The sequence below is a fragment of the Anastrepha ludens genome, chromosome 4, assembly GCF_028408465.1.
Source record: "Anastrepha ludens isolate Willacy chromosome 4, idAnaLude1.1, whole genome shotgun sequence".
NCBI classification, from domain to species: domain Eukaryota; kingdom Metazoa; phylum Arthropoda; class Insecta; order Diptera; family Tephritidae; genus Anastrepha; species Anastrepha ludens.
Window position 1 is genome coordinate 24,197,544 of NC_071500.1, and position 12,257 is coordinate 24,209,800.

Sequence of the window (12,257 nt, forward strand, 5' to 3'; positions counted from 1 at the left end):
CTTCTTTGCCGGTCTTGGGTGTCAAAACAAATCACAACACCGCAATACGGGTATGAATAGCATTAAAAAGAATCGTAAAAATTCATTTGTACGGCGTGTGAAAATAAACACATACATTTTCAGTGTACTTACTCAGATTGATTTTATTTTTATAATTTAAGAACTTTTTCTATATTTTGTTTATTAACTATTGAAGAAACGTCCCCAACATTTGCTCAAACTAGATTTGGTTTTGTGGTGGTTTTGACGACATAAGCGAAAAAATTTTATTTTATTTACGTACACTCCTATGAATATTGAGTCGCTGGGTAAGCCGGTATTTACCTACTTTTATACCTAATTATCATTCTTCAGTAAACTGAAGATACATATTTTTAGATTTTTTCTCTCTTAAAATAAAATACAAAAAAGTCAATGGGAAATATAGGAGTAGAAAATTAATTTTTTTCAGCTAAGCTAGAGGTGAGTGGATGCCCAGTTGATTAAATTTGGTACCATTGCTCATAACATATTGTATATTCTCGCTAATATTTCGTGAAATATTGGCTTAGAAGTGGTCAATGGTGGCTAGTTTATCAGCGTAGATCAATTGTAGTCAAGAGTAGTGAAATCACTGGGCGTCTACGACTAATAGGCAGACCAATTTTTCATCTAAAAAAAGTAATGGCTTCGCGTTTTCACGGTGCGAGCAGAGGAAGATCTGCTGGTGTCAACCGGGGTTAATAGAGGCCGCCCCCTGCGCGGTGTGCTGTCTCCATTAATCTGTTGCATGGTGATCGATCCTCTGCTCACCACCTTAAACGAAGCGGGAGTCTACGCAGAAGGATATGCAGACGACGTTGCCAGTTTGGTAACAGGTCCTTAGCTTATGAACATTTGTAGGAAAGTGCAGAAAAATCTGGGTATGATTGACTCTTGGTGCTGTGCGAATAGGCTATCGGCAGACCCTACCAAGGCTGGTATTGTCCTCTTCACCAGAAGGAGGAAGCTTGATGGACTCGTTCTGCTTAAGCTAAAAGGAGTCACAATCCAGCTATCCAAGGAAAATAAATATCTTGGAGTAATCGTCGATAGTAAACACCTCTGGAAATAACATGTTGAGACAAAGACATTCAAAGCACTGACAACCTTTATGCTAAAAAATTATGCATTCGTTCCTGGGAGCTGGTATTCTGGTGGTTTTTCTGTCAATACCTCGCGGTAGTTTTTCTAGATTTTATCACCCCGTAGTACAAATATATCACTTTCTTTTGCTCTCACCACCAACTCATTAAAAACCAATTTTCAAAGCACTGTTGCCATCCAGAAATGGATATCTCCAAAACGAGCTGTTTAAAGGCTTCTTCAGGGGTTGAAAAATATTGATCTCTTATTTTATTTTTAATGTTCAGGAACAAAAAGAAATAATTAGGTGTCAAATCAGAGTTATAGGCGAATGACCAATTAATTTGATCTTTTAAGTGCTTCAAATTTCTCTTATATGAGCGTATCGGCGTGAGAGCTCGCAGTGTCTTGGTGCAGGATGATTCGTCTTCAGCGGTTGGTTTTCCTGCATTCTCAGAAAACTTCTGCCAAACAAATGGTTGTATGCCACTTAGAATTGACTGTTTTAAGTTTTCATAGTGGTATAGTTGTTGGATGGCCATGCTTTTCGAAAAAAGAGGCGAGAACATTTGCTATGCGGGCTTACTCCGCGACAACATTCGTTGGATGAAGTTCTTCTTGGAACACCAAAACTGTCGTTTGCTGTTTTGATTCCGGCACATATGCGAATGCCCAAGATTCGTCATAGACTTCGTGTTACGATGCCATAGACGTGGTGGTGTGACGTATGGCGGAATTTCTTAAACATTTCTTTACACCAATCCACACGAGTCTGAGTAATTTTTTTGGCCATTGGCGAATTATGCGGTATCCAATGGGAACAAATCTTCTTAAAGACCAAATAGAATGACGCAATCTTCGATATGTCACATGACGGTTTTGCGGTATCAATTGACGGCCATCGATTGCTTGTGGTGCAACAATCTTTTAGAGACGAGATTCATCTTGTAAGGACTGACGGCCACGTTGAAACTCGTTGCACCAACGTTTCACAGTAACTAAGTGTGGCACTTCAACGCCAAAAGTCGAAGTAAATTGATCAATACACTCCTGTCTCGATAATCCATGTCGGAAACCCTAATAAATCATCGCACGAAAATTTTCACTCGTTAATTTAAGTTTTTAAACAAGAAGAATTTTTCAATCGCCTTGTCGTGCTTCAGAGAAAGAAATAAAACGTAACAAACAAAATCTATTACGCAAATGGGGGCTAAGAAATTTAAAGGTTTAATTAATCTAGTAGTCTGCAAGAACCTCTGTACGCGAATAAGTAAATAATCAATAATCAATACATTTTTTGATGTTTTGAGAAAATGAATTTCAAACTTTTTGTCAAAAGTAGCTCTCACTCAAATCTCGTTATGTCTGTAAATATTTATTATTTTTTGACTGACGTTTTGACCCACTTTGTGGAACTAATATAGAATTTGACAAAATTTTGACCACATATAAAATCGACGATGGAGAATCCAAATATTCAATAAAAAAATAATAGCCTATGAGCACATAGGCTATTGTTATACTAAGGGGACGATATGATAATTCGTTGAATGCTTTTGAGATGTCTGTATAAATTCAATAGACTTGAAAACCGAACCCAAAGCAATATTCACTAAATGCAAAGAGACTGAAAATTAACAATCTACTCTGGATCTACTGGTTGCAAGGCCAGATTATGGATTTAACAACAAAATTCAACTTGATACTAACAGCTCGCTTAAGGGGGCCTTTTATCAGTGGCTTCAAAAAAAGGTGTTTTTTCTCAATTTTTTTTTGAGGCGAAAAATGCGAAACACATGAATATTTCTCCCATTTTCAAAAACCTGGTTGTGAGAAAACGTGTTTCAAAGTTTTCAGAAGGTAGACAGTATACGCACACGAAGGACGGTACACAGGCCTGTAACTCCTAAATCACTTTGAATTCCGCTATAAAATTTTGAAGGCATATTCTCTAATAATATATCTATCGGTTGAAGTAAAATAAATCGATTTTTTGAAGCCGACTGATATGAGGCCCCCCTTAAGTATTTTTGAAATGATCAAAAGTTTAGCGAACGGTCTATAATTTCGAACGTCTTTCTTATTGTGATTTGAAAAATAGGGATTTTGGATGTAAGCTTCTAGCCATTTAAGGAAGCCTCAGAGGATAGAGATTTATTAAATATTAACTTTAATGGATAAATTAAAATCGGACGATTCTTTATTGAAACGGCAAAAAGACCGTCCGTATCCATATGTGTGGAAGGTTTGAGTTTGAGTTTTTGCTATTATCATCTCTGATGTCGATACAAGACAGCATTACATCACCCTTAGTCAATCGCGGAGTTAATATTGAACTGGCAGTCGTTAAGATAACTCAGCCAATAAATTGACTTGTGCTCGACGAGGATTTATCACCCAGGAAAATGCCGACGGGTATGCTAGAGCAACCCCTCTTCGATTTGATTATAATTCTCGAACACTTTATTTATTTATTTATTTAAATATAAAGTCTATGAAATGTAGGAATTTACAAATGAAATAAGATTATTTACAAGATTTCAGTAGATTAATGAAAACAACATTAGATAGAGAAAAATCCAGCACGATATGAGATTATATCCGGTTAAATTCATTAAGATCGCAAGCAACTGGCGCGTTTCGGGTATAATTTGTTTTGCTATTACTTCCATAAAAATGATATGAATTTCGAAGTTCTCTTCTTGGAACATTAAAGTTTATTTCTTCCAGGAGGGCAGCAGTCGTTCGTAAATACCGTAAACCATACTTAAGAAAACCCTTTTGAATTTTGTCAGTCCTATGAATTGAGAATTACCTGTAAAATTTCGAAAAAAAAAATTTTTTGTCATAAAATGATAATATAATCCTTTAAGAATATGTCAACAACTTTTTAGAACGTAAATTTAAGTATTTCTTATTTTATAGATCGTCGACCGTGACGAGTCTATTCTTTGCGTTCGAGCGCAGTTTCGTTGTATTCAAACTTTAGAAGCGTTTTTCTCAAAACTATATTTTTCGAATTTGCGTACACGATAACTTGAAAAGTTATTAACCGATCTCACTGCAATTTTGCACACATCTTTTTCATGATATTACTTTCTATGTGAATTTAAGTTTTCGAAAATTTTTCGAAAAAATAATTACCGATTTTAAAATCAAATGCATTTTTGGATAGAGAACTTGTCACATAATAATTGCTGTGAATAGTTTTTTTTTATTTCGCTTTTTGTTTATGTTTTCAGCACTTGAATTTTTTTGCATGATATTTTTGTAAAATCAATATCTCAGAAACTACAATTGATAATTTGATGGAATTTATTTCAGTTATTGAAAAATGTTTACTCTATCGATTTAACGTTCATACACTGGGTATTTTTTGAAACAATAATTTTTAACAATAATTTTTTATAAACAATCGCAACTATTTTTCCGTTCTTCGCGCTGTAAATGGACAATATTGCAGTCAGATTAAGCGCCCAATGCTCACATTTAATAATGTGTTAAAAAAACTTCAGAAGATATCGAATTTTTTGTTAAACTGTGTAAAGTTTTGATGCGCAGTATAGTCTGGTGCAACGCGACGCGCTTCGGAGTTGGCCTAGCATTGTCCCATGGGATCATACGCTAAAACGTATAGCATAAAAAAGACATAAAAAAGGATTGAAAATTCAGAAATGAGGTGATTCATTACTAGAATTTTTTACAAAATTTAATTAGTAAAAATACTCTCGAAACAAGATGTGCCCTCGGAGAAGATTTTACTTCGAATATTTTTGTTACAGGTTCGAAGTGTTGAAATTGCCGGGTTTTTTTATAGCTATTGCCTCATTGAAGCGTTTGGACATTTTTTGTTTTCATGTGCATCATGATCTTTTTGCGGAGATGGAGCGGGAAACAGATTGGAGTTTTCAGTGACAGTCAGGCTGCACTGATGGTCCTGGAGAACGCGAAGAAAACCTCAAAGATTGTTCAAGAATGTAAGAAGAAGCTTAATTCTGTCGCAAGACAAAACAGACTTGTACTTATATGGGTTTCAGGACACTCCGGTGTTCAAGGAAACGAAATTGCCGATGAATTGGCCAATGGTGGTTCAGCGGTTTCCCCACAAGGGCCAGAGACAATAATCGGAATCAGTCCCGCAGGAATCATGAATTGGATCAGCGATTCTGTAGGCAATCTACATAAAGAGTCATTGTCCCGCCTAGAACGGTACAGAACTGCGAAATGTTTTGTCCGAACAGAAAACTGTCAAACTTTCTACTAAAACTTGGAAGGAAAGACATTCGGTTGATGGTCGGTATCATTACAAGACACAACCTATGGGGTCAGCATATTACCACCATGGGAATCATTGAGGACTGTGCCTGTCGTGCTTGAAGGAGGCGGATAGCACTTAGCACTTTCTCTGTGAGTGTCCTGCCTTTGTTAGAGCACGGAATCGAGTTTTGGGTTCCGATGTCGTGAGAGTGAGTAATATTCATTCTCTAAAATTCGAGGATATTTACAGATTTGCAAAAGAATCTGGAAAACTCTCACAGGACTACATATCTCTATCTCTGTCTTTATTCTTCCCTGTCTCTTTCTCTTATACTTTTCTCCTTCCCTCCTTGACTATCTACCCTCTTTCCAGAGCTTTAAATACAATGGGTTTTTAGCCTGAGTGTTTTAGGAGCCACCAAATCTCCTGGTGCTCCTTGGCTCGACCTTTTCAAATTTCAATTTTAAAATTGCGTATAGGAAATCATTTCTGCTGAAACTGAAAATGCTTTCTCGTGGTTAGCTTTTTACACACTTACCTATATAAAATTTAAATTAAGCCTCAATTGTTTCCGCTCAAATTGGCTTTGTGCTGAAAGGCAAACCAATTTTTTAAAACCTTGCCCCCACCACCGTGTCATAATTCTGGTCCCGTTTCAGCTGGCTACTATTATTTTGAAGTTCATTGCCTTTTTACAAAATATTTTATCCCAAAATATAATTTTATCCTTTTATTATGCCAAACTTCTTATCAATAGGTTACTTACCTTATTCCCGGAATAATAATAAAGTTGCTGCTCAAAAGTTTTCCCTTACCGATTGTGCGCACATTTGCTGAGGCAAGTTGACGAAAGCCACTGATTACAAATCACACAATTGGAATTCTCCTTCGATGCTATGCCATGCTACGATATGTACTTACATTACAAGTGTTTTGCATATTAACAATAATTCCTCCTTTTTGTAATTTGTGTTTGTATGTTTTCGGCAACTTTGTTTCGTGAGGAAATTCGAAAAAAGAAAGTTTTTAATTTGTCAATATTTGTTTTATTTGCTTCTATTCTTGTTCCCCTTGTTCAGTTTCGTTTTTAGAGAAAAATAATTCTATTAGTTCGTTTCATTGGAATTTATTTAAATTTAATGTCAATGCTTAGAGTAGCTAGAGAACAAATAAGAACTCCTCTGGCTATTATGTGAAAATTAAAAAAAAAAAATCTTTGAGTATTCGCAATGAAAATGTGATTTAGTTATGTCTTAAAAAATATTAAAAAACTTATGCCTTGATGCCAGAATGAGCTTTAAACAGAATTATATTTCTTAGTTAATGAAATATATTAATTTTGGAATACATAACTTATATACATAGATAGACCTAGAAACACGGTAAGTTCACGACTCAAAATGCCGTGCCTCTCAGAAAGATTTTTGCTGAATTCTCTGCGATAAATGAGCGAATATTACCAGGCATGAATGCATCGAAATATTCTGACTGGATACTTAACCGACATTAAAGCAATGTAGTCGACCCTGAAACTGTAGATCAATTAATTATTAATAATGGGGACGCAAAGTGCCCCCAACTAAATTCCAATGGGGTCGATTTACAGCTTTTGACTTTATCTGCGGTCACCTGAGGGAGTTGTCAGATGTCGTAAGTTCGGCATACAGGCTGCATCTCCATTTGACGAGTGTCTTGCAGATTCCAGTCTTGGGATATTTTGCTGATGTCAGTTGCAGATTTACGAATTGTATGGCCCATGCATTTCCACTTTAGTTCGCGTGTTTCAACCTCAACCGGACTTTGTTTACTTCGAGCAAAGAGCTCGCCATTAAAGGTTCATTTATCTGGTCATCATATGCGCAGTATGGCTCTTAAGCAGCGGTTTATACAAGTTTGGATCTTTCTTGTTGTTAAAACCGCTACGGACCACGTTTCGCAGTCATGCAGCAGTACAAACCTCGAGGTGAAAATCCTTAGCTTTGTTCTGGTGGTTAGCTGCTTCGAGAATCATCATTAAAAAGAAAGAAACCTCAAGACTTAGTGGTCAATATTGTTTAAGCTATTTCAAATTGTGAAATGAAAATTACTTATTAATAGGACTATGAATAAGTTCGTGCGGTTTTTTTTCGAAATTTGAAACTTTATTGACGTAAAATGGTTACAAATTTAATATTCAAAATATTGTCCATCGCTTACTACTACTTTTTCCCATCTTTCTGGCAATTCACGGATTCCCTTTGTGAAAAATTCGGTCGGTTTTGCCGCAATCCACGAATCGATCCATTTTTTGACTTCATCGTAATTACGGAAGTGCTGGTCAGCCAGGCCATGTTGCATCGATCGGAAGAGATAGTAATCGGATGGCGCAAGGTCTGGACTATACGGCGGGTGGGGTAGGACATCCCATTTGAGCGTTTCTAAGTATGTTTTGACCACTTGTGCAACATGTGGCCGAGCATTGTCATGTTGCAAAATAACTTTGTCGTGTCTATCGGTGTATTGCGGCCGTTTTTCTCGCAGTGCTCGGCTCAAACGCATCAATTGTCGTCGGTAGACATCCCCCGTAATCGTTTCATTCGGTTTCAGTAGCTCATAATACACAACACCCAGCTGGTCCCACCAGATACACAGCATAACCTTCAGGCCATGAATATTCTGCGCCGACGTCGATGTTGAAGCATGGCCAGGGTATCCATACGTTGCCCGACGTTTTGGATTGTCGTAATGGACCCACTTTTCATCGCCAGTCACAATTCGATGCAAAAAACCCTTTCTTTTGTGCCGTTGAAGCAGTTGTTCGCATGCCATAAAACGGCGTTCAACGTCTCTTGGCTTCAATTCATACGGCACCCAATGGCCTACCTTTCGGATCATTCCCATGGCTTTTAAACGTTTGGAAATGGTTGATTGATCAACTCCCAAAGTTTTTGCAACCTCTTCTTGCGTTTGAGCCGGATCTTGATCGAGCAATTCCTCCAATTCGGTATCCATGAACTTTGGCGGCGCACCCTCGCGTTCTTCGTCTTCCAAGCCAAAATCACCACTTTTAAAGCGTGCAAACCACTTCTGGCACGTTCGCTCAGATAGAGCATGCTCACCATAAACTTCCACCAAGATACGATGACTTTCGGCTGCTTTTTTCCCCGCAAAAACACATTATTTGGCACGAAATTCGACATTTTCAAGTGTGGTAAAAATATTGTTGTTTACGCTTCAAATAAAAAACTTATACTGACGTTTGTGCCTTACGACAGTAGCTCTCCAATGAATGTTTGGAAATGTGGATCGATGGAATAATAATCAAGTTACGCCATCTGTTGTAAAACCGAAACGAACTTATTCATAGTCCTATTAGTTTTATACTAGGTGTAACCTTTATGGAAAGTAAATAAAAATTTATAACATTTCAATAAAAAAAAGTATGTTTTTAAGCATAGCGAAGCATGATCTGGCTTTTGTTATTCTGCACTCAATGTCAGTATTAGCGCCTAAGTAAACAAATTTGTTTACACTTTCGATCAGTTGTCCGCACACTGTGAATGCGACAGGTTGTTTACCATTAATCAGAGCAATTAATACGTAGATTTCATTTAAAATATTTCGATGAATTTATAAAACTAACGCCAAAGAAAGTAAAAAAAGCAAATTCGAAAATATAATATATTGTAGTTTAGGGCGATTTTTTGTAATTAAGGTTTTTATAGTAATACCAAAGGGCGAAAAAAGTAAGGCTTCAGTTGTTGTCATTATACAAAATTTTGTTAATTATGCAGCTTACGAGGCACTTGGAAAACTTAATCCAAAAAAGTTAAGGGGCACCAAACAGTCTAAAGGAGCGAAACTATTCTCTGTCTTCGTTTAGAAGTTATTAAAAAACACTTTTATTGTATGTTCTAACGAAGTTCAGATCTTTTATAAAAGCACAGAATGGTTTAAAAAGGAACTCAAGTGTAAGGAACAAGTTCCAGTGACAACACAACAGACCTACGACAGGTCCAGGACAAGTGTTTCATATTGGCAGGCTCCTGACCTTCGCTAGCTTAAGGTTCTAAAGATACAGAAAGATGTTCCTTTGATATTTGATAAAAACTTATGAGAGTTTCTGTTATTTTTCAATGACGAAATATCAATCGAGTTTTATTGTCGATATCCGGAAGAGTTAATTCGTTGACAGATTTTCAGAAAATTTGTTTCACGGGACAAAACATGGCCCCAAATTTTAGATTCGTGTTGGAACCGGCGACGTTTATATGACTTAAGTAGACTTGTGCGGCGAGAGAACACAAAAAAGGCTGCTTGGGAAAGTATATAATTAATGTCATGAACGAAGTACCTCCTGTCATCAAGCAAAGAGTCGGCTGGCGTATCGGCACCCACGTCACTGTTGACAGTTATGATTTCGAGGTTGTAAAAGACTTCGTTTATTTAGATGTTTATTTTAGATTTGCATTAACACCGTTAACAATGTCAGCCTGGAAGTCTAACGTAGAATCTCTTCTGCCAACAAGAGCTACTTTGTACTAAGTAGGCAAATGAGTAGTAAAGTCTATATCTCATAATACCCGTCCTAACGTATGGCGCAGAAGCTTGGACGATGACAACATCCGATGAAGCGACGCTTGGAGTGTTCGAGAGAAAGATTCTGCGGAAGATTTTTGGATCTTTGCACGTTGGAAACGGCGAATATCGCAGGAGATGGAACGATGAGCTGTAAGAGTTTTACGATGACATATACATAGCGCAGCGAATAAAGATCCAGCGGCGAATGGATACAAACGCTCCGGCTCTGAAAGTATTAGATGCGGAACCAGCTGGTGGTAGCAGAGGAAGAGGAAGGCCTCCTTTGCGTTGGAAAAATCAGGTGGAGAAGGACTAGGCTTCACCTGGTGTGTCTAACTGGCGCCGGTTAGCACGAGAAAGAAACGACTTAAACTCGGCCAAAATCGCGAAAGCGGTTATCGCCCCAATTAAGAAGAAGAATGTCATGTCTGTAACGCGGCCCATGATTCCCTTCTTCCAAAAGTCTAGTTCTCGCATATCTCAAGCGACGTGTATTATATGAAAAGCAATAGAAAAGGGATGTGCTACAGCTTTGTGGGCATCAGTGGAATACATCGTTGGTGCGTACAAGCAGGAATATTTTTTGTATAAAATGTTTTTCTTTTGAAAAAGATGCTTGCAGGAGTAGATGCTTGAGTCACTTACCAGTGATTAACATCACTAGCAGGAGAGCTCTTTAAGCCTTATGTTACAGAGTCTATTCATGGTTTTATTTTATTTATAGCTAAGTTATTGAAAAGAGTAGACATTTTTAGATTTCTCTCTTAATCTTTTAATGTTTGAAATTAAAAAATAAAAGAGAAAAACTGTCACGCCTCTTTTTATTTGACAAATTAATCTCATTTCCGTTTGAATCAATAAATATCAACAAATGAAAATTATTGTATTTCTCCTCTGAACCAACTGTTGGATTTTACGTCTATGACAACTCTTTGCCTCTATGTCTGGCGAAGTAAATAATAAAATATTGTATTACAAAAAAATTTTCCTATAATGCATACATTAGTTCACACTTGAATAGTTTATGCATTGACCTAGATTTCTTTCCGACCTACAACTGTATTCGCTAGTCAGCCACATCACGCCCATGACAACGACGCTATTTGTTATTTTTCCACGTATTTATATAATAAACACACTTGGGTATTATTAAATATATAGATGAATGCTCACCGAATGCCCATGACTAAATGTACAAAAATATTTATTTACCACGTTTCACTTGACACACATTTACGTATGTGCGGCTGTAAGAAAGACACAGCATGCAAATGTCCTCGACCATAACTAATATTCAGACTGTGAGAAAACATTTACATAAATGCCATATAGCTATATGGGGATACTATAAATAAATACTCATTGGTATAATATAATAAATGTGTGTATGTTTGTTAAATGCATCTGAGTTTTATTTGCAATGAAATTCTCTCTGCGCCCTTGCTAATTTTACCACGTAAATAAACCTTGACTTTAATTAACACTCAAAATATTATCGTACTTCAGCTGAATGGGCTGCAGTACATATTTATAGAAATCATAAATACTTGACAGCAGCAATCTTCTTATATACCTATGGGCTTATATGGTAATAACATTTGTTGGGGCGTATGAGTAACATTGTGAATGCATGAATAGCACACAAATATTCTAACTAGAATGTTATTCGAATCAGCTACGCTAAAGTTAGATTTATTCGAGTTAATTAAAAAGGTTTTTTATATCGTGAAAATAAAATTTGTATCTGCGTGATAAATGGTGTAGTCGACAGATTGTGAAGATGTTCGCATTACTTGGTAAAAAAGCTTTATAGTCGTACTTACTAAACAGATGAGAATCCGTTTAAGCAACTCCTATTTGGAGAATTCTTTTATGATGGTGACTGTAACTAAAAGCGTATAAAAATCACGCGCTTCCTTGGTATTATTTAAAAAATTTGGAAATTTTCACTTTTTGTTGTTTACATTTAAAAAAGGGCATCGCATAGACTTTTTCGAGTAATTTTATTAGTCAGTTGAATGTGAAACTAAAAATAAGACCTTTTCCAAATTAACTATTTTTCTTAGGATTGAAGTAAGCATTTACACTGAAAAGTTCAAAATTTATAAGTGTAGGTTAAGAAAAGCAGTTTGCGTTTCTCTAGAAGAAATTAATCATCCTGCGGCATTCCTAACGAATTGCTAAGTATATAAAATGTGTGTAAGTTTTATTTCAATAAGTTTTGCAGATCGATAATAAAAACATAATTTTATGATTTGACACTTTATTATTGACTATAGTCGCCCTGAAAATCAATACACTTGTTCCAACGAGACTAAAATTTATGAATTCCATT